This window comes from Mytilus californianus, unplaced genomic scaffold, assembly GCF_021869535.1.
Source record: "Mytilus californianus isolate M0D057914Y unplaced genomic scaffold, xbMytCali1.0.p SCAF_3, whole genome shotgun sequence".
NCBI classification, from domain to species: domain Eukaryota; kingdom Metazoa; phylum Mollusca; class Bivalvia; order Mytilida; family Mytilidae; genus Mytilus; species Mytilus californianus.
The window spans coordinates 16,319,224-16,346,876 of record NW_026262679.1 but is presented as its reverse complement, the minus strand read 5'-3'; the positions used below and the strand labels follow the sequence as shown (position 1 = coordinate 16,346,876).

General features: G+C 32.7%; 3 long non-coding RNA genes across 10 annotated transcripts in view; 2 read left to right on the top strand and 1 right to left on the bottom strand.

Annotated features, from left to right (window-relative positions):
• LOC127734013 (uncharacterized) overlaps nucleotides 1-26,671 on the top strand; it is a 42,915-nt gene extending 16,244 nt beyond the window's left edge. For all 5 annotated transcript variants that reach the window (XR_007997345.1, XR_007997344.1, XR_007997347.1 and 2 more), the window contains one exon: nucleotides 24,513-26,671. This is a non-coding gene — a long non-coding RNA (uncharacterized LOC127734013). The remainder of the gene's footprint in view (nucleotides 1-24,512) is intronic.
• Nucleotides 7,287-11,162, bottom strand: LOC127734015 (uncharacterized). Its single transcript, XR_007997353.1, has 3 exons — nucleotides 11,052-11,162; nucleotides 9,347-9,433; nucleotides 7,287-7,999 (listed from the first exon to the last, which is right to left on the bottom strand). It is a non-coding gene; the product is annotated as an uncharacterized LOC127734015 (long non-coding RNA).
• LOC127734014 (uncharacterized) lies at nucleotides 14,837-22,990 on the top strand. 4 transcript variants are annotated; one of them, XR_007997351.1, is made up of 3 exons: nucleotides 14,837-15,142; nucleotides 18,729-18,922; nucleotides 22,594-22,990. It is a non-coding gene; the product is annotated as an uncharacterized LOC127734014 (long non-coding RNA). The 4 variants fall into 4 exon arrangements; XR_007997350.1 differs by lacking the exon at nucleotides 14,837-15,142 and adding an exon at nucleotides 16,261-16,685; XR_007997352.1 differs by lacking the exon at nucleotides 14,837-15,142 and adding an exon at nucleotides 17,713-17,820.
• Nucleotides 26,672-27,653: the final 982 nt, after the last annotated feature.

The window sequence follows — 27,653 nt, the reverse complement described above, 5'->3', positions numbered from 1 at the left end:
TCTTGCACTAACCTCACATTTTACCGTGAACATTATTACTGGGCCACTATAATGGATGGATGCTTTGGCTTTAAACGTCAAGTGGCCAATATTATACATGAATATTAGGACGAGAAAATGAACCCTGCTGTCTCCTTAGACCAACATGCTGATTCGGATCTTTAACGTTCTAGTTCATAACAGTTAGAGGAAAAAATGTCACCGTCCACAGATACATTATTCTTTGAACCGACCAGACTTTGCCCTTACCCCCTTAGCATCGAAGCAGTAAATGCCAATTTTCAAGTTTTTGGTTTGATTAATAATATCACGATTACACATTAAAGTTCAAATAAAAAACAATCAAGATCATAATTTAAATTTCTTTGGACAATAATATCATAGCTTCTTTCGTTTATATATATAACGGGAAGAATTGACCACCATTGGACTACTTGCTCTTGACATTATAAAACTTAATTATGTAGCGGAGGTTGTGAGGAAATGTGTGTTATACGGCAATAAAACACCAACCCAAACCACACCAAAGAAATGTAATCTGCATATTTCGACACAATGAGATATTTGAACTTGATGAAAGGCAGGAGCTTTATTATTCATCACTGAAGGCCTTAAAACAACTGTATCCTTCTCTTTTATTATACTCCATCATATTTCTTTTTTAGCGTTGGATCCTGAAAAATCAATAATAACCGATTACAACTAGAATATTATCGATACGATTTTTTTCTAGGGGAAATCTTAATGTCAAAATCAAATTAAAGATGTATTTTTGATTATGTCTCTGGTTTTCTGTCTTATTGGCGTATACCCTTCACCTCAAATATTCATAAGACAAAGACAAACTAAAAAGACATAAAACAACACATACAATCCACCACAAAGATATACGGACATGTTAACAACAGACAATATGTCTTAAGACACTCATTGACTAAATTTTAATCAAACACCTTCTGCCACGAGTTGATGCTTAAATTACGTTCATACGTTATATCCCTATACCATGTTCTCTATTCATAGAAAGAGATGTATTCTTAAAAATAATGTCACAAATTAAGTCAGAAGAACCAACGAAAACATTTCCACAATAGCCATTTCGGTCGATAAAAAGCTGTCCATACCATATTGCACAAAACACTGGTCTATTGGTGAAAATCGTTAGTTTAATTGTAGACTGTTTAGTTGTTTATGTTGATGTTCTACTGTCTAATTGACGTTTACCCAATCATTCCTTTTATGTACAGTGTTCACATGTACTCTGCTACAGATGCCGCGTGTCTTTACTGCCTATCTTACTTCATAGTTACTGTGATGTAACCCTTTGGACTTTGGAATTCCATAAGGGGTGATGCATACATATCAAGAAATCCTTTTCACTTGGCGTACATAGTTTGACTCCGTTTGAGGTTCATGTAATTCTAACCTTTGTATATTTGTTTCTGGGATTATGAGAACGGGTGCAACTTTTCTTATTATGAATTACGTCATAAGCTTCAGACAAAGTCTATATCAGTACTACAATCAAGATATGCATCAACAGATTTACTGCCTCGTGATTTTTTGTGGTACTGTCTTTTTCTATTGCAAATTCTGCCACAAGAATTGGTAAAAGCTGCAAAAATGATTGCATTTAATGTTTTTACGCATTTTTCTGTCTGGGTGATGACTCTTGTCTAGCAGAAGAAGGACAGGTAAAATGTTCCGGACATCAACGACATTAAAATTAATATGACTCAAAGTGTAGTGTGAATAACTTACTGTCACATACTATGGAAGTCTTTCTAAACTAGTTTTTGTGTTGAGCTACATGCAAATATGTGACAGGGTATTTTGACATAAGAAACACAAAAGATCTTAAGTACAATAATTCACACAATATTGTCGATACATACGGATTACCAAAGGACTAACAAATACAAATAGTAGAAATACAGTAGTGAAAATAATTTGTACTCTACATAATACATTAAGTGTAGCAAGATGAGTCAGGTGAGGTAGTTAAACAGTTCTATTTTTTGACGGTATATACACGGGAGGACATTTACAAGGGGCGAACTTTGTCGTAAAGATATCTATATATCAATATAAAAATAAGGATATGTGGTATGATTGCCAATGAGACAACTCTCCACCAGAGACCGAATGATATAGAAGTTAACACCTATAGGTCACCGTATGTCCTTCAACAATGAGCAAAACCCATACCGCATAGCCGGCTATAAAAGGCCCCGAAAATAACAAATGTAAAACAGTTCAAACATGACCATTCAATTTGTTGAAAAAAGTGCCGTATCGATAGTGAAATAGTGAAATAGGATGAAATAACATTAATCAAATGAAACAGCGCTTTTATTGCTGCTCTTCATTTGTACGATAAAGTGCTCGCATCTTATAGTACGATTAAAGTATAGCATCGACTTCCACGGTAGTTTTTAATATTTCGACAACCGCTACACATGTTTTGGTGGTACCTGTACATGATTTATCAAAGAATTACATATAGATGAGACCTACTGATGATACTAATATTCTTCTTACTATAAAGACAAAGAGATGTGGTATGATAGCCAATGAGACAACTCTCGAAAGACCAAAGAAAAAAGATTTGAACAATTACAGGTCACTGTACGACCTTTAACAATGAGAAAAACCAAACCGTATAGTAATCTATTAAAGACACCGTATGACAAAATGGGAAACAATTCAAAAGAAAAGTATATCAGTCTGATTTATACAACAAAAATGAACGAAAAACAGATCGCAGACAGCAACAAATGAAAACCCTGAATTATAGGCTCCTGGCTTGATACATGCACATACAGATTGTGGCGGGGTTTTAAATTTTGTGAGCGCACGACCCTCTACTAACCTGGGACAGGGGTACCATACAACATAAGTATTACTGTCAAAATCAGTTGGAAAGGGATTTTATCATCAGATCGGTACTAAGCACTAAACAAATAAAAAAGAACACAATTATACCAATCTAAAAGACTATTCTAAATATTAGAAATTAAAAAAAACATGCTCTCCCTGACTAAAATGTGATTCAGTACAACTCCGACAGATTTAGTGTGAAAGTAATGAGCAATCTGAGAAAAGCATAATAGTGTACAATAACAAAATAAAAATATCGATGTAGAAAAATACGTGTTATTCACTGAGTAACAATTATTTTATACTTGGTTTTGGTGTCAGTTGGGGTGAGACTTTACTCGACTTGGTGTAGTGAGAGGTCGGATGAAACTCGTATGTGTATGTGGCTGACAAGTAATTTGTATGCTGTTCATGTTTTTTTTATGACTTTATCATACCACTAGGGTTTCTGAAATTGTCCGGTGCCTTTAAAATAAAAACACAAAGTTCTGTTCAGTTGGAATACACAGATCCGTTTTGTTTATTATTGTACAATACTAAATATCAAATTAAAATACAAATTAAAATAGTAATAATTAACAAATACAATAAAGTTGTAAATAAATCAAATAACATTGAACAAATTAAGCTTTCATTAAATTGATAAAATTAAAAGAGCACATTGTTTCTATTTTCAGATTACAGTTTAAAAATTTACTTTTAATCACAAATTCTTTCTCAATTTAAATGATTAAATCGTTACAAAAAATGTGTAAAGATTACTAACCTTTAAAATAAAAACACAAAGTTCTGTTCAGTTGGAATACACAGATAGTACACCAACTGAACAAACTTGTTTATATAGTACCCGGAGAAATTATCCCATTAATCAAATAAAGTAATAAACGTCGGTACTAAAATTTTGCATCTTTGAAGTGACCGTTGAATTACCCTTATTTAAACTCTTAACCTTCCCAATACACTTAAAAGTAACATGTGTAATGGGGTTTACGTAACATGGTCATTTAGTAATCTGAATCGAGTGTTTACTTACATCATAAACCCCACTGGCTAAATTTGTACATGGTCTATAAAACTTTATACATGGACATTTATCTATGGACAAGTGCAACTAAACTATGTATACATTATATTTCAAATTTTGAAGAATATTTAATGAAAACTTCTCTATAATAATACTCCCCCACTCCATTTAATTTTGGAGCTCCAAAATTTTTAGGAAAAAGACAAATCAACAACACAAATAATTGAAATGAATATGTACAAACAAATTGAAGCATATAAAAGAAAAATATCTGTTTTATTCTTAAAAAAAAAATTGCGCTTCCAAACAACATATGTGGGTTGTAAGGAATAAGGTTGATATCCGTTGATATTGTATATATCGGTTAGACAAGTTGTTATGACCAAGATGACTGATTGCGTTTAGTTATTCTTATTCGTGACTTTATATGACCATATACATGCAGTATTTTATTTATGGTTTTTTTTTTTCCAAAGTCCTCCACCACTTTTTATACTTGGTTTTGGTGTCAGTTGGGGTGAGACTTTACTCGACTTGGTGTAGTGAGAGGTCGGATGAAACTCGTATGTGTATGTGGCTGACAAGTAATTTGTATGCTGTTCATGTTTTTTTTATGACTTTATCATACCACTAGGGTTTCTGAAATTGTCCGGTGCCTTTAAAATAAAAACACAAAGTTCTGTTCAGTTGGAATACACAGATCCGTTTTGTTTATTATTGTACAATACTAAATATCAAATTAAAATACAAATTAAAATAGTAATAATTAACAAATACAATAAAGTTGTAAATAAATCAAATAACATTGAACAAATTAAGCTTTCATTAAATTGATAAAATTAAAAGAGCACATTGTTTCTATTTTCAGATTACAGTTTAAAAATTTACTTTTAATCACAAATTCTTTCTCAATTTAAATGATTAAATCGTTACAAAAAATGTGTAAAGATTACTAACCTTTAAAATAAAAACACAAAGTTCTGTTCAGTTGGAATACACAGATAGTACACCAACTGAACAAACTTGTTTATATAGTACCCGGAGAAATTATCCCATTAATCAAATAAAGTAATAAACGTCGGTACTAAAATTTTGCATCTTTGAAGTGACCGTTGAATTACCCTTATTTAAACTCTTAACCTTCCCAATACACTTAAAAGTAACATGTGTAATGGGGTTTACGTAACATGGTCATTTAGTAATCTGAATCGAGTGTTTACTTACATCATAAACCCCACTGGCTAAATTTGTACATGGTCTATAAAACTTTATACATGGACATTTATCTATGGACAAGTGCAACTAAACTATGTATACATTATATTTCAAATTTTGAAGAATATTTAATGAAAACTTCTCTATAATAATAATACATATTTAGTTATATTTCAAATTAAAAATTAAATCAATGTTAGGGAGCTACCATTAGATTTTTATGGGGGGGGGGGGGGGGTGGGGGGATGGGGCTAGGATGAAATTTAAAAAAAATAGGCAGGACAGGAGTTTTGAGTTAAAAAAAAGGCAGGATGAGATTATTTGCAAAAAAAAAAGGCAGGATGACAATTTATGTAAAAAAAAAAGTCAGGATAAACTAAAAAAAAAAGGCAGGACCGAATAGAGTGAAAAATAAAAAGGCAGGACCGAATAGAGGGAAAAATAAAAAGGCAGGACAAAATTTTTCATCCTACCCCCCCCCCCCCCCCCCCCATAAAAATCAAATGGTAGCTCCCTTAGTATACCGATAAAAACTATATGTAAAGATTTTACAATAAAGAACGATATGTTTATATGAACTGTATATTCATTTATGAGCTTTATAAACAACATTACCGTAAAAATGAGAATATGATATCCCATTTGTTATAAGATTTCTACGATCCAAAATAAACTTCTCACCGTATTTGTACTTGCACGAGCAACATGACGGGTGCTACATGCGGAGCAGGATCTGCTTACCCTTCCGAAGCACCTGAGTTCACCCAAATTTTTTAGGGGCATTGTGTTGCTCAGTCTTTAGTTTTCTATGTTATATTTTGTACTCTATTCTTTGTCGTTTTTTTTTTTGCAACGACGTTGTCAGTTTGAATATCCCTTTGGTATCTTTCGCCTCTCTTCTTGTACAACCAAACATGCTAACAATTCTTCATCTCTATGAAAGAATTCAGTAAATGTCATTTGTGATAACGAAATCCCTGACTTAATTATTTTCCAGTTATATACAGGTTACGTTCACTGAAATCTGAATCATTACTACAGACACGAGCATAGCTAACGAGTTGGGATACGTACACACCGTAAGAAGGGACTACTTGAATACCATTATATTAACATTAAAGGGAAAGAAAATTTTGCGCTTTTATCAGAAATAGTTTCTTTCCAGGTATATCAACTCTTCGACGTTTGAAATAGGCTTTGTATTTTTAGTGTCGATCTCCACTAAAGAGACATTATTTGTCGAAGTGCGCATAGCATTGTAGTACAGTATACGTAGCGTTTAATGTTATTATTAAAACTGTGTCAATATATTTGCTTATGGAATGTACTTCTCTGAGGGTATCTCCAGTCCAGTAGCCTAGTACTGAGGTATTGGTATGAACATACGGATATTGTTTTTATGAAATGTGTATTGATAAAACTTCGGAAATCAATTTAAATTAAGGAATGTTTATCCCTTATGCAAAACTCTGATCAGTGTTCAAATTTGTCTCTTTTAATGGATTATGGTTATAACACTGGACACTTTTAATTTGCAAAACACTCATTTGCAAATCCGCCGCCGCCTCTCCTTAGACCTACAATGTTGTGTATATAACCAAAATGTGCGGAATTACATGGGATTCAATAATTTCATTGCTTTTCTACTGTTATTATTATATATATTCTGTAATTTGATTTAGAAAAACATGGGATTTTCAATATCCCATGGGATAAGGCAAATCCCATGGGATTGACCATTATCCCATGGGATTTTGGTTAAATCCCATAGGATTTTTCTGGGTCCCATGGGATAATTGTAGTCCCATGGGATATTTGTTGTCCCATGGGACAAAAAAAATCCCATGGGATTTTTAATATCCCATGGGACAAAATAAAATCCTATGGAATTCAAATTATAAATATACAGTAATGTGTATTTTACAATGAATTATGTTTGGTAGTAAAAAGTTTATAATATATATATAACATGTATGAGTGTATTTTGTTTTTTTTTCATTTTGTCACAAACATGTTTTTAATTTGTTTATATGACAATAAAGATTATTATTATTTTGGAAAGTATAATACTATTTAAAGTCAAAAAATAAAATCCTTTAACTGAAATAAAATGATGACATGTTTTAATAAAAGAAAAAAATATTGATTTGAAATCTTTGTGTTGTTTGTTTTATTATGAAAAATAGAACTGAAAAAAAATATTTCATATTCTGACTGAATAAATTGACAAAGCACAGTTAATAGTTTACTCTTTTCATGAGTTAAAGTTTTCTTTGTTTTAGTTCCATTGCAATACATGAATATGCAAACGATTTGAATCTTATACCTTTGTGGTGTTCATAATATTACGTTTATATTTGCAAATTTATAAAATAAACACTTTTCCTGTTAAGTTTTAGTTTTTCTTGTTTCAGCTTGCTATGTACAATTATTCAGTCCACTATATAAGAGTCAAGTAAATAAATTATTTCATCCACTAGAATATTCCTACAATTCTAAGACAAAACCTCTTTTGCAATCTGTTCTTCAAAAATCTTCCACCGTACGTCTTTATTGGATGGAGCGATTTAAATGAGTGGACAAAGCAAGTTCATTTGGACAACAAAATACTAATATATTTTTTCATTCCTCCCTTCTTTCAATTGATAATTACGTTATTGCATTTACATGATTAAGTTCTTGTGCATCTATGATCATGATGATATGACGCCTTTTTGTTTATAGTCATTATGATGAAATTTCCTCTTTCTTATGTAGGAAAAAAACACATTCCATTTCAAATTAATAAAAAAGTCACACTATGTAGAAAAATATCAACTTTAAGTTTTCTGTTCAGTATTGACTTGTTGAATGATGATCATGAAAACCAAGATGTCTGACCTACAAATACACAAAACTCAAAAATTATAAATGAAGAGAAATACAGCAATAAAATGGCTATTTTATCATTTTTATGTACATTTTGATAAAACTTTCATTTGAATATTTAAAATTGTAAGAACTCTTATTTCAGTGCTTTGTGTCTATGGTTTTCATATTAGTTGTTTTTTGTGCCTTGTTGCAGTCTTTTGAGTTAAGCCAATTGCAACAAATGTTTACAGTTTGTTCAAATGTTGTGCTGTTATAAAAACCACTGTCCCAGGTTAGGGGTGGGTTGGGTGCTCACAAAATGTTTATTTTATTAGTTGATATTTACTTTGAATTAGCTTTCAGTAACTGTCAGTACTAATAGATCTGTATGTTGAGTCTTTTTTGTTAAAGGGAAAGAATAAATTTCCAGCCACATCCGGTCTGTGTTTTTGGTAGCTGTTTTTCTGCTTTGTTGCATTCTAATGAGTTAATAAAATTGAAAATGAAAACGGGAATGTATCAAAATAACCTGACCAAAGAGCAGAAAATAGCCCTTTTCAACTGATTTTATAGTTTTTATATTTAAATGAACTGACACTTACACCACTGTCCTTAATTAGAGGAGGATTTGGCGCCAGCAAACATGTTAAACCATGCCACATTTTGTAAGTGGCTGTCCCAAGTCAGGGGCCTGTTATTCAGTGGTTGTCAATTGTTGCTATATATCATATTTGTTTTTTATTTTTTGTTTTGTGCAAAAATCAGGCACTTAGCTTTCGCCTTTGTGGTGTTTCCCCCAAGCATGTTTAGCATGGATAGACACCATGCCCTTTTTGAATTGTTTTACATTTGTTATTTCATGGCCTTTTATAGATTACTATGCAGTATAGGGTTTGCTCATTGTCGAAGGCTGTACAGTGAACTAATTTTGTTAAATTTAATGTCATTTGATCTCTATTGGAGAAAAGTCTCATTGGCAATCATACCGCTTCTTATTTTTATATCAACCCTACTGTATTTTGCCTGTCCAAAATCAGGAGCCTGTACATAGTTCAGTGGTTGATGTTGGTTCAAGTCCGTCATATTTGTTTTTTCATAACTTGTTTTTTTTTTATAAATTAGTCTGGTATATTTGAAGTTTGAATTGATGTTTTGTTCCAAATTTTGTTTGTGGTGTCTTTTATAGATGACTATATCATGTATAGGGTATGGGTTTTCTCATTATTTACAGGTCATCATTGGCCTCTCATAAGTAATTGCATTGCTTACATCCACTTAATTGAACTCTGGTGGATAGTTTTCTTATTTATCATACCACATCTTATTTTCATAATAATCATTATTCAAGGGCAATAACTTTTATAGAAGTGGACTTACCATTTAGGCTTTGTTGACGTCTGTAAATCTATTTTTGTTGATAATTTCTTTTGTTTATAGTTTCCCTTTATCTTTAATGTCCTTGCCCTACACATAAAAGGGTAAACATTATCATTTAATGACAATAACTACTATCACATAATTAGTACTAGTAGGCAACTGACAATTTTGGATCATTTGTATATCTTGTCTTGCTCATCATTTTTGCTGTTTAATATTATTAATATTCTATGAAAATGAGGTCACAGCAATATTAACCTTGGCAGACAGACATCTTGTTATTTTTATATGACACCTTGCAGTCATTCCATACACCAACAAGTAGACATATGCTTATAATATCTGATAAAATGAAAAAACCAAGAAAACTTAGCATTGACCAAAGAACCATAAAATGCGGTCATGGTTATATGAATCTGCCAGACAGACATGCATACCTTACAATCGTTACATCCACCAAATATAATTTACCTGTTGCTTAAAGCATATGATAAACTGACAAAACAATGCAAACTTTTCATTGACCAATGAACCATGAAAATGAGGTCAAGGTCATATAAAACATGCCAGACAGACATGTGCATCTTACAATCATTCAATTCACCAAATATAGGGCCTTATTGCTAACAGTATCCGAAAAATAGATCAAACCACAAAAACTAAACATTGTCCAATGTACTATGAAAATAAAGTCAAGGTAAGATGAAACTTCTCAGTCAGACATATGCACCTTACAATCATTCCATACACCAAATATAGTTGACCTATTGCTAATTTTAAAATAAGGAAATAGAAAAAAGTGACCAAAAAACAAACAAAAAAAATAACATTGAGCAATGAACCATAAAAATGAGGTCAAGGTTGAATAAAACATGCCAGACAAACATACATCCTTAAAAATTTTCATACACCAAATATACTTGACATGATGCATACAGTATTAGAAAAACTGGACATTTTTACCTCGGAATAGTGATGCCATGGACTAGGAAAATTAGTCTGGGGACATAAATTACTGACATCGGACTAAATATACTAGTAAATTCTGTATCCATGGACTTTTAATACAAGTTATATTTGTCTGACCAGACAATTTTCATTATTTTTACCAGGACTAATTTATCTCTTACACTAGTTCTCTGAGAGACATGTCACCTTACCTTTTTTTTTCAACATTCTGGACATTTCTACCCTTGTCAGATATTGTCTATCTATTTTGGCCTTTTGTAGCTTATTAAGCATTTTGCCTTTTAAGCCCATTGTTGAAATCTGTACGGTGACCTATATAGTTGTTAACTTCTACGTCTTTAGTTTCTGTTGAAGAGCCGTCACATTGTCATGATACCATATTTGTATATATTTTTGTCATGTAGGTGTAAGGAGACAACCTTTTGATATTCTGGTGGGATAAAAAGGGGAGACAGATTTTTTATCACCTGGCCTGGTTAGTTTTTCATGATTCGTAAGGATAGAAAACCCGGTAAATTGTAACAAACCCCTGTGGTACGACCATATTTGCCAAAAGATTAGTCCAAATAATTATGACGTCTTGCAAGGCTATTTTAACTTTTTTCTGGGCACGTAATAGTCAAAGTTGTGACTGAGTGCGGAAATATGAAGATAGATAGATAGAAAAAAAAATTAAAATAGCCTTGCAAGACGTCATAATTATTTGGACTACCAAAAGATGTAACCTAATTCTTACTTGTTTGGGGAAGAGGGGATTAACCGAACCACTATTCAATCTAAATCAGTGAACTGAATTATTGTCTTTTGCAGTAGTCCGAGTCGACATCTGTAACTAATCGTGCAAATTGATAGTACACAGTATACCTTTTTCAGAATGTCAGCTTACAACAAAGAATCACTGGTGATAGGGGAGTGTAACCGATAAATTGATCCTGAATCAGATAAGATTTTCCCAGTAACGGAGAACCCCTTTCTTTGAGTGAATATAAATAGTGACGGGGGTCTCACAAATAAATATAAATCTGAATTACAGGAACATCGATTAGCAAAGTAAACTTACATATTAATCTCGAAGTTATCTACGGTAAAGAGAGACTGTGCTCCTGAATTAAGGTATTATACATTTGTGTATTTTACTCGGGGGGAGGGGGGGGGGGCACTTCCTATATATACAAGATGATAGGACGTGCCGCTGGAATAGGTCACTTTTTCCTGCTTGAAAATATGGGAATAGGTGCAGGGGAAAACTATCAGAAATATATGATTAGGTCGATAAAGTTCCAATTACTTGTATATGAAAAGCCCTGTCATTTTTTCACAGCCGAAAGTCTCGCCGTAAGTAAACATTACACACAGAATCTTAGCCTTAAATATTCCACTTTTCCAACACACCCCACGAAACCCAATCAATATGGGAAAAGGTTACAATTTTACCCACGCAACTATATGAAAAGGTATACATTTTTAAGATCTAAATTATATGAAAAGGGTGGGGTAACAGAACCCCAGCGACACCCCTATCAATTAAATATTGAAGTGCAACCCCCCCCCCCCCCCCCCCCCCCCCTTCCCCGATGTATTTTACTGCTACAAGATATTTGATTTGCTAATCACGCACTCGTTGCTGAGCAGAGAACCGTGGCCATACTTTCAAGCCAGGGACAGTCTATACTAACAGGCAAATAGGTAGGCAAATCCTAACAGTACTGTAACTTAATGATACATGTATATCAAGTTACAGCACCTCACCCAGCACAGTTAGCACACTGGTGTGTGTCAGTCTTATAATATAAAACTGCGTAGGTTCATATCGTTTGATTCAACGTTTTTTTTCGGATATTTTTTAGGACCGTTGTCAACATAGTCAAATCCGACCTGCCACTTTGCAACCTGACCTGCAAAAATATAATTCGACTAAAAACAATGCCAGTCAAAATTGCTTTTTGAGACTGGGCAACTGAAAAAGTTTTAAAATGTGACCTTGTGACCCTATTTGGAATTCTCCATTCGTCGGTGTGGCTAAAAAGGGGGCATCTTTATTAAAAAAAAACCAATACCAATCATAAACTTTTTTTTCAAAACTCAGTGTCGTATTTTATTGTCTTCCCAACAATTTTTAATAAAAGCTTAAAATGTTTGTTTCACTTCCCTCTGACTTCCCTCCTGATTTTTTTTTTTCTCAAGAAATTATAGAATCAGTAAATGTATATATATATATATATGTCTGTGGTCACCGTCATGCGTTTAGATAAGAAATTCCAGCATGCATCATCAAATAATTCATGTGTATTTGTGACATCAACATAACTGAAACATTATATTATTTCCCAGTAATTAGGTAAATCATTTTGATTTACAATTATATATGTCTGCGACTTATGCATGTATATATGTCTCACAGGCACTTGTCTCAGAAAAAAATCCTATATACTTTAATAAAGGTATATAGGAAATAAAATTCTGAGACAAGTGCCTGTGATATATCTGTCAGTCCCAGAATAATAAATATAATTGTATCTTAATCTTTGGAAAAATCCGATTAGTCAATTGTTAAATTCTTTTACTTCATAATTATGTCAAAGTATACTTTTAAAGTTTTAAATTTTAAAGTTAAAATGAATATTCCGTTTTGATCTGAGGAAAAACTTTTTAAACTGTAATGACATGGTCAGTCAACTGATTTGTTACATGGCTGATTACAGGTAATTAAAGCATGCAGTAATTTTCCATTACGACAGTGCGTGTACCCTGGGGTGTGTATAACTTATTAGAAATACCATAGTTATCTAGAGAACATCCTGTCTATGTGTAATACAGATTGATGACATTACACAAAATTTCTTTAGTTAAATGTAGTTAAGTATCTGTGTCCATTCCCTATTGCAACACTACAAATTTTTCGTAGAAAAAAATGTTAAAATTATAAAAAAAAAATCATTTATATAAAATAAAGAAGAAAAAAGTAGCAAATAAACTTATGTAACTACGCATTTAGTAAACATAATTTCACTTTACATGTACAAACCCTTGAGAAAACGTGTATATAGTTGTGTTTAAAATGGCCAATTCCCAGTGGATTTATTTCACACTAGGACCACAGGCACTTGTCTCAGAATTTTGTTTCCTATATACCTTAATATAACATTAAAAGTATATAGGAAATTTTTTTTCTGAGACAAGTGCCTGTGACTAGGACCTAAGATAACTAGAACTAAGTTCTTTGGAAAGTTTTTTGTCTGATACATGTATACCTATAGATAATGTATACATAATTAAGAACAGCTTCAAATATATGCCTATAAATTAACGGTACGTCTAAAAACCGCTCAGGATCTCCTGAGTGCAGACAGGACATAAAAAGTCACTCAGGACATGTATATATGTTTTACGTCTAGTAATGGACTTCTGGTTTTAGTGAGCGTTGTTTTATTTTAGAGATATTGAGATTTTTGTAAAAAAAAAAAGGGGGGGGTTTTCGCATGTCACGCCGTATGTCAGAAACTATTTATGCTTATTGCATAAAAATTCACACACAAGACGACGGGCGTATCATGCGCTCATGGCGCATGCTGTTTATTGATCTTATAATTTTGGTTTTGATAAAATCAAACCAACATTAAAGAAGTTATTTGGGATACGTCATGCATAACCGATGATCATATTCAATACCAATCATCATTTTGATTAGGTCGTTTGATCTTTGATAATTAGGACTGATTGGTGATGGTTATAAACACATACAAGTAAACTTTGCAAACAAACAAAAAAAGAAAGCGTTTCCTTGGAAAAATTATAATAATACATGAATATTGTTTTTACAAGAAAAAGTTATTTTTTTCGTTTTGTATGTAATAATTGAAGCCATTTAGAAATATAAGAAATCTTCACATAGTCGGGAAATTTTCAATTCAAGTTATTTCATTTGAAAACGTTAAAATATATATAGATCTTATTCGATGTAAAATGTGGGGTCCTTGGAGATCAAACCCCCGTTTAAATAGGGTTTGTCTACTTTCGTCTATTGCCGAACATTCTATAATCAAGGATTTTTACAAATCTTTGCTATAATATAATGAATCGCGTCTCCAATATCACCACCATTACATAAAGTACAAATACAATCTTCTCCTAAATGTTTGGAATCTAACAATTTCATTAGGAAATTTTGAGTCACGATTTAGTTTTGGGATATTTTTTTCTTTGAATTAACTTAATTTTAAAAACGTTTCAGTATTTTTCTGAAACATTTTTAAAAGGAAACGGACTTATTTATTTTTGAATATTAATATTGAACAATGATTGTTAAGAAAGCAATCTGCCAAAGTGGTTTGGTAATTAACTGGCTTCATGCTGTCAAAAATGTCTCCTTTTTATAAGTTAATGATAAAAAAAAACTATTTGAAAGCGAATTAATCATTTCCTCAACTAAATACCATCTATAAATAAAGTCAATTCGTTAAGAACTTTCTCTCATATATTTAAACAATTGTAAAATAATTAATTTAAACTTTTGAACTGCGACTTTCTGTCCGTTTACCGATACTTATTCCTTGTTAAGTTTTTTCATATCCATTTACGAATACTTATAATGTGATAATTTTTCCGGATGCTTTTTATCCTATTTTCATATCAAACAACCATGTTACCCGTAGAACGGAGTTAAGTACAAATTTAGGAATTTAGTACTTAAAATTTTCAACAACAAAATTTTACACTTTCATTTACCTGGATTTTTTTCTACGCTTCGAAGCCGCCACCCTGTATCAAACATAGCCAACACCTCGCATGGCGTATTCACGATGTTGAGGGATTGACAATATACAGCAAGTAAGTAATTAGGTGTTGAATGCCAGTAGATCTGAATTTATAAATTTGTAAATTGAATTTAACCTGTTTAGAACGTGTATTGTTGAATTGTTTAATAAAATTACACACACAATCTGGGCTGATATGCATAAAACCACTTTAAGTTCAAGGTATCAATGAAACTGGGTCTGCATGAAAAATGACTTATCACATAGTACCAGAACCCATGTTTACTGTTAGATGATAAGAAAATATAGCTGTAGGCCTAGTTGAAAATCTTTACAAATTATTTATTCTTTAAATTTCTATTTGACTGTCTGGGTGCTTCTTATGTGTTTTAAATGTTTGCGTTTTGTATGCTATAGTTAAGTTTTATAGACTGTTGTACGTCATTTGGTCGTTTTTAAGTTTTTGCCATGGCGTTGTCAGTATGTCTTCGACTTATAAGTTTTATATAATCTGCATCTCTTGTGCTGTATGTTAAAATGTATCTACACAATTGCTGCATCTTTACACATTCATCAATACACCTAAAAATATGAATAAAGCTTTCGTATATATAAAAAATAAGGAGATGTGGTATGATTGGTAATGAAACAACTATCCGCCAGTTCAATTCAAAAACCTGATATAAGCAAATGTGACTTACTTACTTACTTTAATCAGAGAGATCTTGAATCTGAATTCAATGATACGAAGTGGGAAGGGGTAGAGGTGGATTAAGGTGAGGACATGGGGGCCCGTCCCTTTTTTTGGAAAAAAATGGTTGATTATTTAGGGAATCACTGAAGTGGGCCCCCTCTTTATGCATGACAGTTAGTGCCTCCTTGTGACATTTTTTGGATCCGCAACTGGTGAGGACTTCATAAAAAAATATTTAGTAAGTTTTTGTTTTGTGATAAATAAAGTATTTACATTCACATAGACAGAAATAGGATAAAATAAACTACCGAAAGCTTAAGTCCACATAAGAGGGTATGGATGGGGGTTAACAGAATAAAGAATAACGGGCAAACAATAAAGATTAAAGAATAATGAAATGCTAAAATATGAGGAAAGAGAGTAATGATCAAAAAGTGTAAGTATGTAAAAAAAAAGGTAAAAAAAATAATAAAGAACACAGAAAAAGAAGACCCCCCTCCCAAGATCCTGGCTTCAACTTTAACGCTGCCGGGATATTTTGAGACAAAGTGCACGTATTAGTAGTCAGCCGAAACCACTACTGAAGCGTTTTGCATCCATACGTTTTTTTTCGGGATACTGACTGCATAGTAAATTATCAATGTACTAGTTAATGTTCTCGAGAGATAACCCTATTACAGAGACATATATACACATATGTGTATATATGTCTCTGCCCTATTACGTGTCAGTAACCTCCTCGACACGGTTCATTTTACGGCGGCTCATTTTTGTCTTAAGAATAAACATAATTGATAAGTTTCTTTCCCCTGCATTCCTCGATCGCACTTGTAAATAGCACATTGGTCTCAAGACATTGGTACACTATACGTTACAACACTTGCCGTCAGTACTCAAAATTGGAAAAATATTAAATAAGAAGGTATAGAAAATTAATGCACACACACTACTTTCAACCACAGACATGATGTTTTTCTCAATTTGCCTAAATCTTTATTCCGCAATACAACGAGGGTGATGAAAACACGGGCACCGGCATGCTGTGAATTTGAAAGTTTCCCAAATGAGTAACTATCCCTTACTTTTCTAGTGTAAAGTTTTATTAATACACATTTGATTTGAAATGGGATATCAGAGAGATATATAAACACATATATCATAGGCTGATCCAGGGGGGGGGGGGGGAGGTTGGGGGCCCGGGCCCCCCTTTCTTTGGAAAAATTTGGAATTTGGTTGATTATTTAGGGAATCACTAAAGCATGACTGGAGCCGGCCCTCCCTTATGAAAAGTTCTGGATCCGCTAAATGAGAAACTCAAGAAATTGTTTTCAATTAAGATAAATACATGCAGTTTAAAATGGTTTTCAGTTGTTTTTTTAAAGGAGAGGCGGGGGGGACAGGAGTTCGGGGCCCCCTTTTCTTGAAAAAAATTTGGTTGATTATATAGGGAATCACTGAAGCATGACAGGAGTCGGTCCCCTCTTAGGCAATCACTTATGAAAATTTCTGGATCCGCCACTGTAAAATCGTCTTCAGTTGTAGTATATTAAAAATTTTATACCTGTATTCTATAGTACAAATCAAAGGAAAATAATGTAAATTATCTGGTAGTAGCAATACAATATAAATATTGAGCAAAATTTCTACAAACTTTACCATACTCTATTCAAAAATAAACATTATACATCAAGATAACAAAATAAAATTTAAAATCAGGGCGGATGGACACAGGGCAAACAGATATTAACTATTTCAGGCTAACAAGTAATTAAGGTTGAATGTGAATCAGGGCGAATGGACCTAGATCCAAACTCCAGTAGGGTAACTCCTATAGTTCAAAAGTTCATGTTTATAAATTTCGTCAGGTCACCAGTACCTCACTAATAAAAATGAAACATGTTACAGACAATTTACATTAATTTCAGCATAATTTTGGTTGTGGTTATGAATATCTTTCTTCTACATTTTTGGATAAATACTCATTATCCGGCAAATTCCAAGTTGAACCTTCTTCAGTAGGCCTATCCCCACCAGAGACCAAATGATGCACAAGTTAGGTATAGGTAACAATATAAATGCAACAATGAGCAAAAGCTATACCATCTAGCTAGCTATAAAAGGCTTTGAATAATATAAAATAAATCAAACAAGGAATTTAATGGTTTTGGGCAACTGTTTTGAATTTAAAAAAAAAGCTTTAACAATGTTAATTTTTGTGTGCATTAATTTTTGCTTATTTTGAATAATGGACAAAAATGTGATTGATTATTGTGATTTAAGAAAAATCTGCATACATACAATTGAAAATGGAAATAGGGAATATGTCAAAGAGACAACAACCCGACCAAAGAGCAGACAACAGCGGAAGGCCACTTGCGGGTCTTCAACGCGGCGAGAAAGTCATGCACCCGGAGGTAGTCTTCAGCTCATAAATATGTATTAGATATAAGAATGAAATACAGCTCTCAGTCGCATTAATAAAAACCTCACAATAAGTTCTGAAAATCAGAATAAAAAGTATTGTAAGATTCTCAAAGTGTACACATGGAGTTATGAAACTTAAATTAATCATGCTAATTAAACATGTTAAAGATTGGCATACAACTTGGAGTAGCCTTATGGCATTGTATAGTGTAATGAATTCAGGGGATAATGGCACTACGTCTTTGATTTTAAAGTCCTCAGAATCAATCTTTAATATTAATATGCATACTCTTGTACAAAGGAATATAAGTATGCAATAGACATATGGTCTTCAAAAATAAGAGGTATCCATGCTATACATTTATGACAAGATCTTAATCAAGTATTAATTTTGGTTTGTTTAAATATTTCAGAGGTTAGTATGACGTCCTTTCTAATGATGATGTTTTCGTTTAAAGTTTGAAAAAATTGTTTGTACCAACAAAAATAAATACACGAAGTTTATCCAGAATTATGTGTTTATCATTTTTTTTATGTTTAGGTTGCCAGCAAGATGAAAAGAACAATGCAGTTCAAAAGTCAAAATGTGGATAAGCTGAGATACAAGGTCCTACTTTTGCAGATTTTCATATTTTGCATGAATGAATTTGAAGTTTATATCATGGAGGGCAGAGAAAGAAAAGAAACACTTCAATTTTCCTGCTTCTGAAGAATAAATGTAAAACATCTTGTTCGGTAAGTTTTATGCTCTGTTTTGATAGTGTTTGTGCATTCATCTGTCTTTCTCTAAATTGTATTCACTTAAAGTTTTTGGTTACAGTTCACCATGAACTTCAGTTAGTAACTTGTGGTTTTACATGTATATACTCAAAATTTAGTACTTTAAAATGTTCATGTATTTTTGTCTAGCCTGCGACTTTTGTCGCAGAAAGCTCGACATAGGGATAGTGATCCGGCGGTGGCATTAGCTAACTTCCTAAAAGCTTTATATTTTAGAAGGTGGAAGACCTGGATGCTTCATACTTTGTATATAGATGCCTCATGATACGAATTCTGTCTGTCACATGTCCATTGTCCTTGACCTCATTTTCATGGTTCAGTGACTACTTGAAAAAAAAGTTCAGATTTTTTGTAATGTTAATTTCTCTCTTATTATGAGTAATAGGATAACTATATTTGGTATGTGCGTACCTTGCAAGGTCCTCATGCTCGTCAGAGAGTTTTCACTTGACCTAGACCTCATTTCATGGATCAGTAAACAAGAACAGTCTTAGATGCATGATTTTTTTTATTAGTTGTTAGTGGTTTTGAACTAGCTGTCAGTAACTGCCAGTACTCTCAGATCTATACTTAGTGTCTTTTTGTTGTTTGGATGTACAAGTACCCGGCCACGTCCACTTGTATTTGTAGTATTTTTATCTATCTGATGAGTTAAGCCTCTTTCAACTGATTTTTATACGACCGCAAAATTTTTTTTTGGGTTCGTATAATGCTATGATGTTGTTGTCGTTGTCTGCGTCGTCGTCGTCCGAAGACACATTTGGTTTCCGGACAATAACTTTAGTTTAAGTGAATGGATCTCTATGAAATTTTACAAGAAGATTCAATACCACAAAAGGAAAGTTGTGATTAGTTTTGGGGGTTATGGTACCAACAGTTTAGGAATTAGGGGCAAAAACAGGCCAAAAACAAGCATTTTTCTAGTTTCTAGACAATAACTTGTGTTTAAGTGTATGGATCTCTCTAAAATTGTACTACAAGGTTCCATACCTCAAAGGAAAAGCTTGGATTGAGTTTGGGGGTAATTACTCCAAGGGGGGGAGGGGTGGGATTTTTTTTCCCAATTTTTTTTTCTTCCAATATTTTTGAAATTTCAAATTTTTTGAAAAGTTTCAAGAAGAAATCTTCAAATGAAAGTATTGCGCAATAGATTTTTAAGATCTTTGACCACATTTATTTTGTGTCAGAAACCTATATTATGTCAAAAATTTGATCACAATCCAAATTCAGACAGTATCAAGCTTGAATATTGTGTCCAAATTGCCCCTACTGTTCAGGGATCGACCTCTGCGGTCGTATCAGGCTGCGCTCAGCCAAGCATTTTATTATAGTTCGTTCTTATGTGTACTGTTACACCACTGTCCCAGGTTAGGAGGAGGGTTGGGATCCCGTTAACATGTTTAACCCCGCCACATTCTGTATGTATGTGCCTGTCCCAAGTCAGGAGCCTGTAATTCAGTGGTTGTCGTTTGTTTATGTGTTACATAATGATAGGCCGTTAGTTTTCTCGTTTGAATTGTTTTACATTGTCATTTCTGGGCCTTTTATAGCTGACTGTGCGGTATGGGCTTTGCTCATTGTTGAAGGCCGTACAGTGACCTATAGTTGTTAATTTCTGTGTCATTTGGTCTCTTGTGGAGAGTTGTCTCATTGGCAATCATACCACATCTTCTTTTTTATATTTAAGGTTAAGTTTTGGTGGTCAAGTCCATATCTCAGATACTATAAGCAATAGGTCTAGTATATTCGGTGTATGGAAGGACTGTAAGATGTACATGACCAACTGGCAGGTGTCATCTGACCTTGACCTCATTTTCATGGTTCAGTGGTTATAGTTAAGTTTTTGTGTTTTGGTCTGTTTTTCTTATACTGTATGCAATGGGTCTACTATATTTGGTGTATGGAATGATTGTAAGGTGTACATGTCTAGCTGGCAGGTGTCATCTGACCTTGACCTCATTTTAATTGTTCAGTAGTCAAAGTTAATTTTTTTAGTTTTGGTCTTTTTTTCTATTACTAAATGCAATAGGTCAACTATATTTGGTGTATGGAAACATTTTATGATGTACATGTCAGTCTCGCAGGTTTTATTTGACATTTTCACGGTTCATTGCTCAGTGTTAAAGTTTTGTGTTTTGGTCTGTTTTTCTAAATCTATAAGCAATAGGTCAACTATATGTGTTGTATGGAAGGATTGTAAGCTGTACATGTCTGCCTGGCATGGTTCATCTGACCTTCACCTCATTTCCATGGTTCATTGGTCAATGTTTAGTTTTCTTGTTTAAGTCTGCTTCTTAGAAACTATAAGCAATAGGTCAACTGTATTTAGTATATTGAATGATTGTAAGGTGTACATGTATTTCTTGTCGGGTTTATATGACCTTGAATTCATTTTCTTGGATCATGTTGAGTTTATGTGATAGTTGTAGTAAAGCTTTATATTTAGGACTATCAACATGATATAATGATTAGTAAAGAAGGCGCAACATTTCAGCGTGTGCACTCTTGTTTATACATTATACACCACATTTACTGTTTTTACCCTGATTTTATGGATCACTGAACATAGAAATGTCATAATGTGAAATTATAGTACATTCTTAGGTTAAAGTTTTAGGTTAAGGTACATAGCTTACCATGAAGTTGAATTTCATACACATGTTCATTATGTGGTGAACTTTTAAATTCTGTGCCAAACTAAGATTTTGAGCCTGATTACATGATTGACTTGACATTGACACATGCTAGTGTTTGCCAGGCATGGTGTCCTGTACTAGGAATTTGTCCTGTACTAAGAACTTTAATAGTACTCGCTGAGTATGGAGTTTTTGTGAAAGTTTAATATTAGTGAGATTTTTGCATGACATCCTGTCAACTGCTTGTTGATCATGTTTATACATGTCTTAAAATTAATATCTGACACATTGGTGTTTTGTGAACTTGGAAATAAGTTATTTGATAGAATAATAATGTTTTGAGATTATCAAAATAAAAAATATCCCATTTTTACTATTAATAATTAAGTGTTAACAAAAAGAAGATTTAGGATATATGTATAACCATATATAAAAATGAGACAGCAACCGAACAACACAAAAATAAGAAAAAAAAAAACAATATAATTTTTTGTATCAATGTTATAATTTCCAACATGTCAAAAGAGTTCAAGGTATTTTCTCATTGAAATAAAACACAAGTGGAACTCTTTCAGAACTTCAGAAGCTTAAAGAAGTGCTGTTTCTATTGTTGGCGTTTTGTATAATATATTGCAAATTCTTGTGAAAAATGGAATGTTATTGTAATTGCCTAAAGTTTTAACATTGATCTATATAATATATATATATATATAACTGGGGAAAATACCCAAATGTTATAAAGAAGAATACATAAATTGATTGTTATATAATATTAGAATAGGAAGATGTGGTATATTGCTAATTTGACAACTCTCCATCAGAGACCAAAGGATGTAGGAGGTTAGCAACTGATGACACTGGACAACCTTCAACAATCAGTAAAATCCATACCGCATAGCTATTTTTATTGAAAATCATATGTTATTGCTACATGTATGCAAACAATTTTTTATAATGCATAACTTCGGATTTTTATTGGTTCTTTTTCAGAAGGATTGAAATTCATCACTTAGAATAAAAGGAGAAAACACAGAAACAAGACCAGAATAAATTCAAAGACAAATGTCAGATCAGTTATTATTTTCATCACTCAGTCAATGAATCGAAGTTCTATTAAATATCTAAAGATATTAAAACCACAATAATGACAATGTTCTGTGCTGAATGGCCAAAAAGTGGACTATACATTAAGATCACACAATGCTGGATGATAAGAAACTATAAATTTTTTGGATGGAGGGATATCCAGAAAAAAAATTAGATTTATGTAAAAAGCTACTAGTATGTTAAGCCTAATAATAGAGTTTTCATTGATTCCAAATGGGAAAAAATTGTGTTTCAAAAAAGTATTCTAGAATTCATAAATAAACATATATTGATACTTACATTATCTGCTTTGTTGTTTAAAAGTTTAGTTTTTGAACAATTATAGAACAATATGATTGCATTAACATTTCCAAGGAAAAAAAGATATTCAACTAAAAAGATTCATCTTAAAACAATTTACTACCAAACAAAATTCATTGTAACATACACATTACTGTATATTTATAATTTGAATCCCATAGGATTAATTGGATTTTATTTTGTCCCATGGGATATTAAAAATCCCATGGGATAATTATAGTCCCATGGGATTTTTTTTGTCCCATGGGACAACAAATATCCCATGGGACTACAATTATCCCATGGGATCCAAAAAAATCCTATGGGATTTAACCAAAATCCCATGGGATAATGGTCAATCCCATGGGATTTGCCTTATCCCATGGGATATTGAAAATCCCATGTTTTTCTAAATCAAATAAAAAAATATATATAATAATGACAGCAGAAAAGCAATGAATTTATTGAATCCCATGTAATTCCGCACATTTTGGTTATATACACGACACTGTAGCTCTAAGGAGAGGCGGCGGCGGATTTGCAAATGAGTGTTTTGCAAATTAAAAGTGTCCAGTGTTTTATTTTTGGTCAAAAATATATTATATTTAATATACTCCTTTCATTAAGATTTATGGTGATGTTCACATGCATGCGCTGAGATCGGTATATAATTCCAGTTTAAATGCAATTAATAACACAGTCATAACACACTTTCATCTTTTCAAAGATCCTGTTTTTCGTTGGTTGCTGTTTGGCGTAATTGTGTTTCGTATATTGTTATTGGCTTAAATCAAGTGGTTCTTTTTTTTCGTTTTTTTTTTTTTAACTATTTCGTTCCTTGTTTTTTATGTTGTTGTATGTGACGAGACGCTAATAAACTATTGAATCTGAATCTGCCTTTTATAGCTTACTATACGGTATGGCTTTTGCTCATTGTTGACGGTGACCTGTAGTTGTTAGCATCCTTGTTCATTGGTCTTTGATTGAAAGTTGTCGCACTGGCAATCATCAAGAAATCTCCTTATTTAAAGGATTTACTTCAAAGTAACTGCGTGCGTACATATGAAAGATACGGTGACTGAAAGCTCTTTAAAATCTTGCATAAAATTTAAGTTCTAATTTGGATATAATCAAAATTAAAATTGTATAAAGCTAATGGTCAATATTTAGAACAATAGCAATGAACAATTTGAAGTTTTTGTTGAACTCCCCATTTCACTAATTTACACTGTAGCTATTAATTTTGAAAAGTAGTCGAGTTCGTAAATGATCAGTCACTCTTATCCGGAAAAACTCATAAATTGTTAAGCTGAAATATATATCTTGTCGTTCCACTGAAAATTATGGTGCAAACTTTGTCTCTTTGAAGTAAAGGTTTTACGAGTTACGTAATGTTATGTGAAGTGATATACATGTCTACACTGTATGCAAATGCAGGCAACTTTGACCTATTAAACGGTAATTAAATCAATTCTGTTTATTTATTACGAACTATGGATAATATCACCATTAAATAATTACAGGGTCATACTAGAACGAAAGAAAGGGAGTGTTAAGGTCATACAAGCACGAATAGACTGAATGCTGGAAGGAACGAGACAAAATAGGGGATAAGGTCATACAAGAACGAATAGATCGAATGCTAGAAGGAACAGGACAAAATAGGGGATAAGGTCATACAAGAACGAATAAATCAAATGCTAGAAGGAACAGGACAAAATAGGGGATATGTTCATACAAGAACAAATAGATCGAATGCTAGAAGGAACAGGACAAAATAGGGGACAAGTTCATACAAGAACGAATAGATCGAATGCTAGAAGGAACAGGACACAATATGGGAAAATGTCATACAAGAACAAATAAATCGAATGCTAGAAGGAACAGGACAAAATAAGGGATAAGTTCATACAAGAACGAATATATCGAATGCTAGAAGGAACAGGACAAAATAGGGGATACGTTCATACAAGAACAAATAGATCGAATGCTAGAAGGAACAGGACAGAATAAGGGATAAGTTCATACAAGAACGAATAGATCGAATGCTAGAAGGAACAGGACAAAATAGGGGATACGTTCATACAAGAACAAATAGATCGAATGCTAGAAGGAACAGGACAAAACAGGGGATATCTCATACAAGAACGAATAGATCGAATGCTAGAAGAAACAGGACAAAATAGGGGACAAGTTCATACAAGAACGAATAGATCGAATGCTAGAAGGAACAGGACACAATATGGGAAAATGTCATACAAGAACAAATAGATCGAATGCTAGAAGGAACAGGACAAAATAAGGGATAAGTTCATACAAGAACGAATATAATCGAATGCTAGAAGGAACAGGACAAAATAGGGGATACGTTCATACAAGAACAAATAGATCGAATGCTAGAAGAAACAGGACAAAATAAATATAAGTTAGACTAAATGTATCACCTATAGCTTCTTACTGATATAAACTAGTGACGTGCATGTTCATTCCTTTTTAAAGTAGAATTGAACCATTCTGAAAGCATTACAATTCTTAAAATACTTAAAAGCAATTTTGACCTTTGATTTGAATTATCGAGAATAGAAGTAATCGGGTTTTTTTTTAATTTAGACTTGTGTATTCCCTATAGCTATATAATTTGGACATATGGCTTCTAGATTTGACAATAAAAGCTCCAGTATGTCACATTTAATTAAACGGTTGGTATTGACATTGGAAATAACCTATATATACTCTAAGTTGAATAACTAAAGTAAAATTTAGAAAACTTTATCATCTTTCAAGCATAAAAAAGGAGAAAGGAACCACTACATATGACAGAAGATGAAATCAGATTTTTTTTGCAAACAAAGCGGTCTTCTGGATTAACTAGTAGGAATGTTCAGAATCATTAGTTTGGTAAGCAAAGAAAGAGTAAACAGACCATGTTTCGAAAAACAAAGCCAAAGGACCTAAAGAAAAGAGTCAATTAACTGTCTAAGCTATCCTTTCCAGTAAATGGAAGCTCAAATGCTAATGACTATTGTTCTGCATAACATTTTCGTGTGGTTATATTACCATCGTAAAAAAGTTACATATTCTTTGGCGTAAAAAGATGTCAACACTGTTAAAAAACACGACGATGGAATGATATTGTTATCTGAAAATACCGTATGAGGATACATAAACCTATCAGGCGCACTTGTTTATGAACCCATTTTGTTTCTATCATAGAATTGTGTGGTTTTGGTAGAGATGATTTTGCTCTCATGTGTACTTGAAGTATAGTGACCTTTATCAAATTCTGCTTTCGCTTTATTTCAGCTTCTAATTATCATTCCCATGAACCAAAGTTTTGGAGGGGGTAGTGACGTTGCCATCCGTCCTTTATAATCTATTTTGTGAACACCGTAGAGGCTCTTGATTGCACTGATTTATTCTATTACTTGTCACGGACTATAACTGTGGCAAATGCTTGTTGGAACCGTCGAACTCCTGGATTGCAAAAGGCAAAACTGTAAGAAGAAAAAACATTCAAATTATGTCAATATATGAGGGGTTGCTCCAATATGGTTTTTGTCTATATATTTTTGATAATTTCAGTTTAGATCGGCATGATGGTGAGGTGAAGGGAAACTGGTGAATTATTAATCAAAATGTATATGTTTTAACAATAAAGTGTACAACAGAAAAATCACCGTGATATAGCCTTTTAGTGCTGAGGAGGCGTAAAGCAAACACCAACCAATCAATACAACAGAAAATGGTTATATTGATGTCCTCGTATGTACTTTCTAGTAGGCAAGAAGTGAAACGTCAAATTTGTATTTATACTATCTGATTGTCTACAATTACACAGATCACTTAATTGATAACGCAGAGAATTCTTCGTCCTATTTTTTATTCAATTATAATGGCATGCGCAATTTAATACCTCGTTTGGGAAAAAAATATGTAGTAAAATAATTCAATTGAAAAAGAGGTTAATCATAAATTAATAACTGATCAAATAAAATGAAAGTTTTAGTGTTTACTTGATAGTTACCTGTCAGGAGAAATCACTTCAGACGAACATTCAAGGGCATGGTTAGAGTGCCGTCTATATTTTCCAGGTCAAATTATGTAATGTAATATATGATAACGTGTGTTGTGTCTGGGTTCAAGACGCTGACAGCCATATTATATCTATAAATACGTTATACGTACCTGTTCAAAAGCTTGTGGCAGATGTTCCACTTGGCAAAACTACAGGATGCACATTAGATAACTTCAACTTATACTCAATGTATTTTATATATCAAAGATGAAAAGAAACATTTTCATGAAACCTTAGCAATTCTGTGGTAAAATGGAACGAAAAAAGTATCATGCAAAGTTCGATGTTAACGTCGAACATATTTAAATGGATTGTTCTCCAATACGTGTCTGAAAAATAGATTCTTAATGATTGTTGCAAAAAGTTAAATTACCAATAGAAAAACTTGTAAAGAAGTACAATAAGTAAAGGAAAAGTAATTTCAGTTGCAATTGATTACAACAAACTTTTCACTTCTCCAAGTTTTACAAAGCATAACTAACAAACATGTGCATTTTTTTATTCAGTCAGTTTTCGCAAATCTTCTACCATACATACAGAACATTATCTACTTGAATAGATGTCAAACAATCAAGTTTTTATGTGGAGG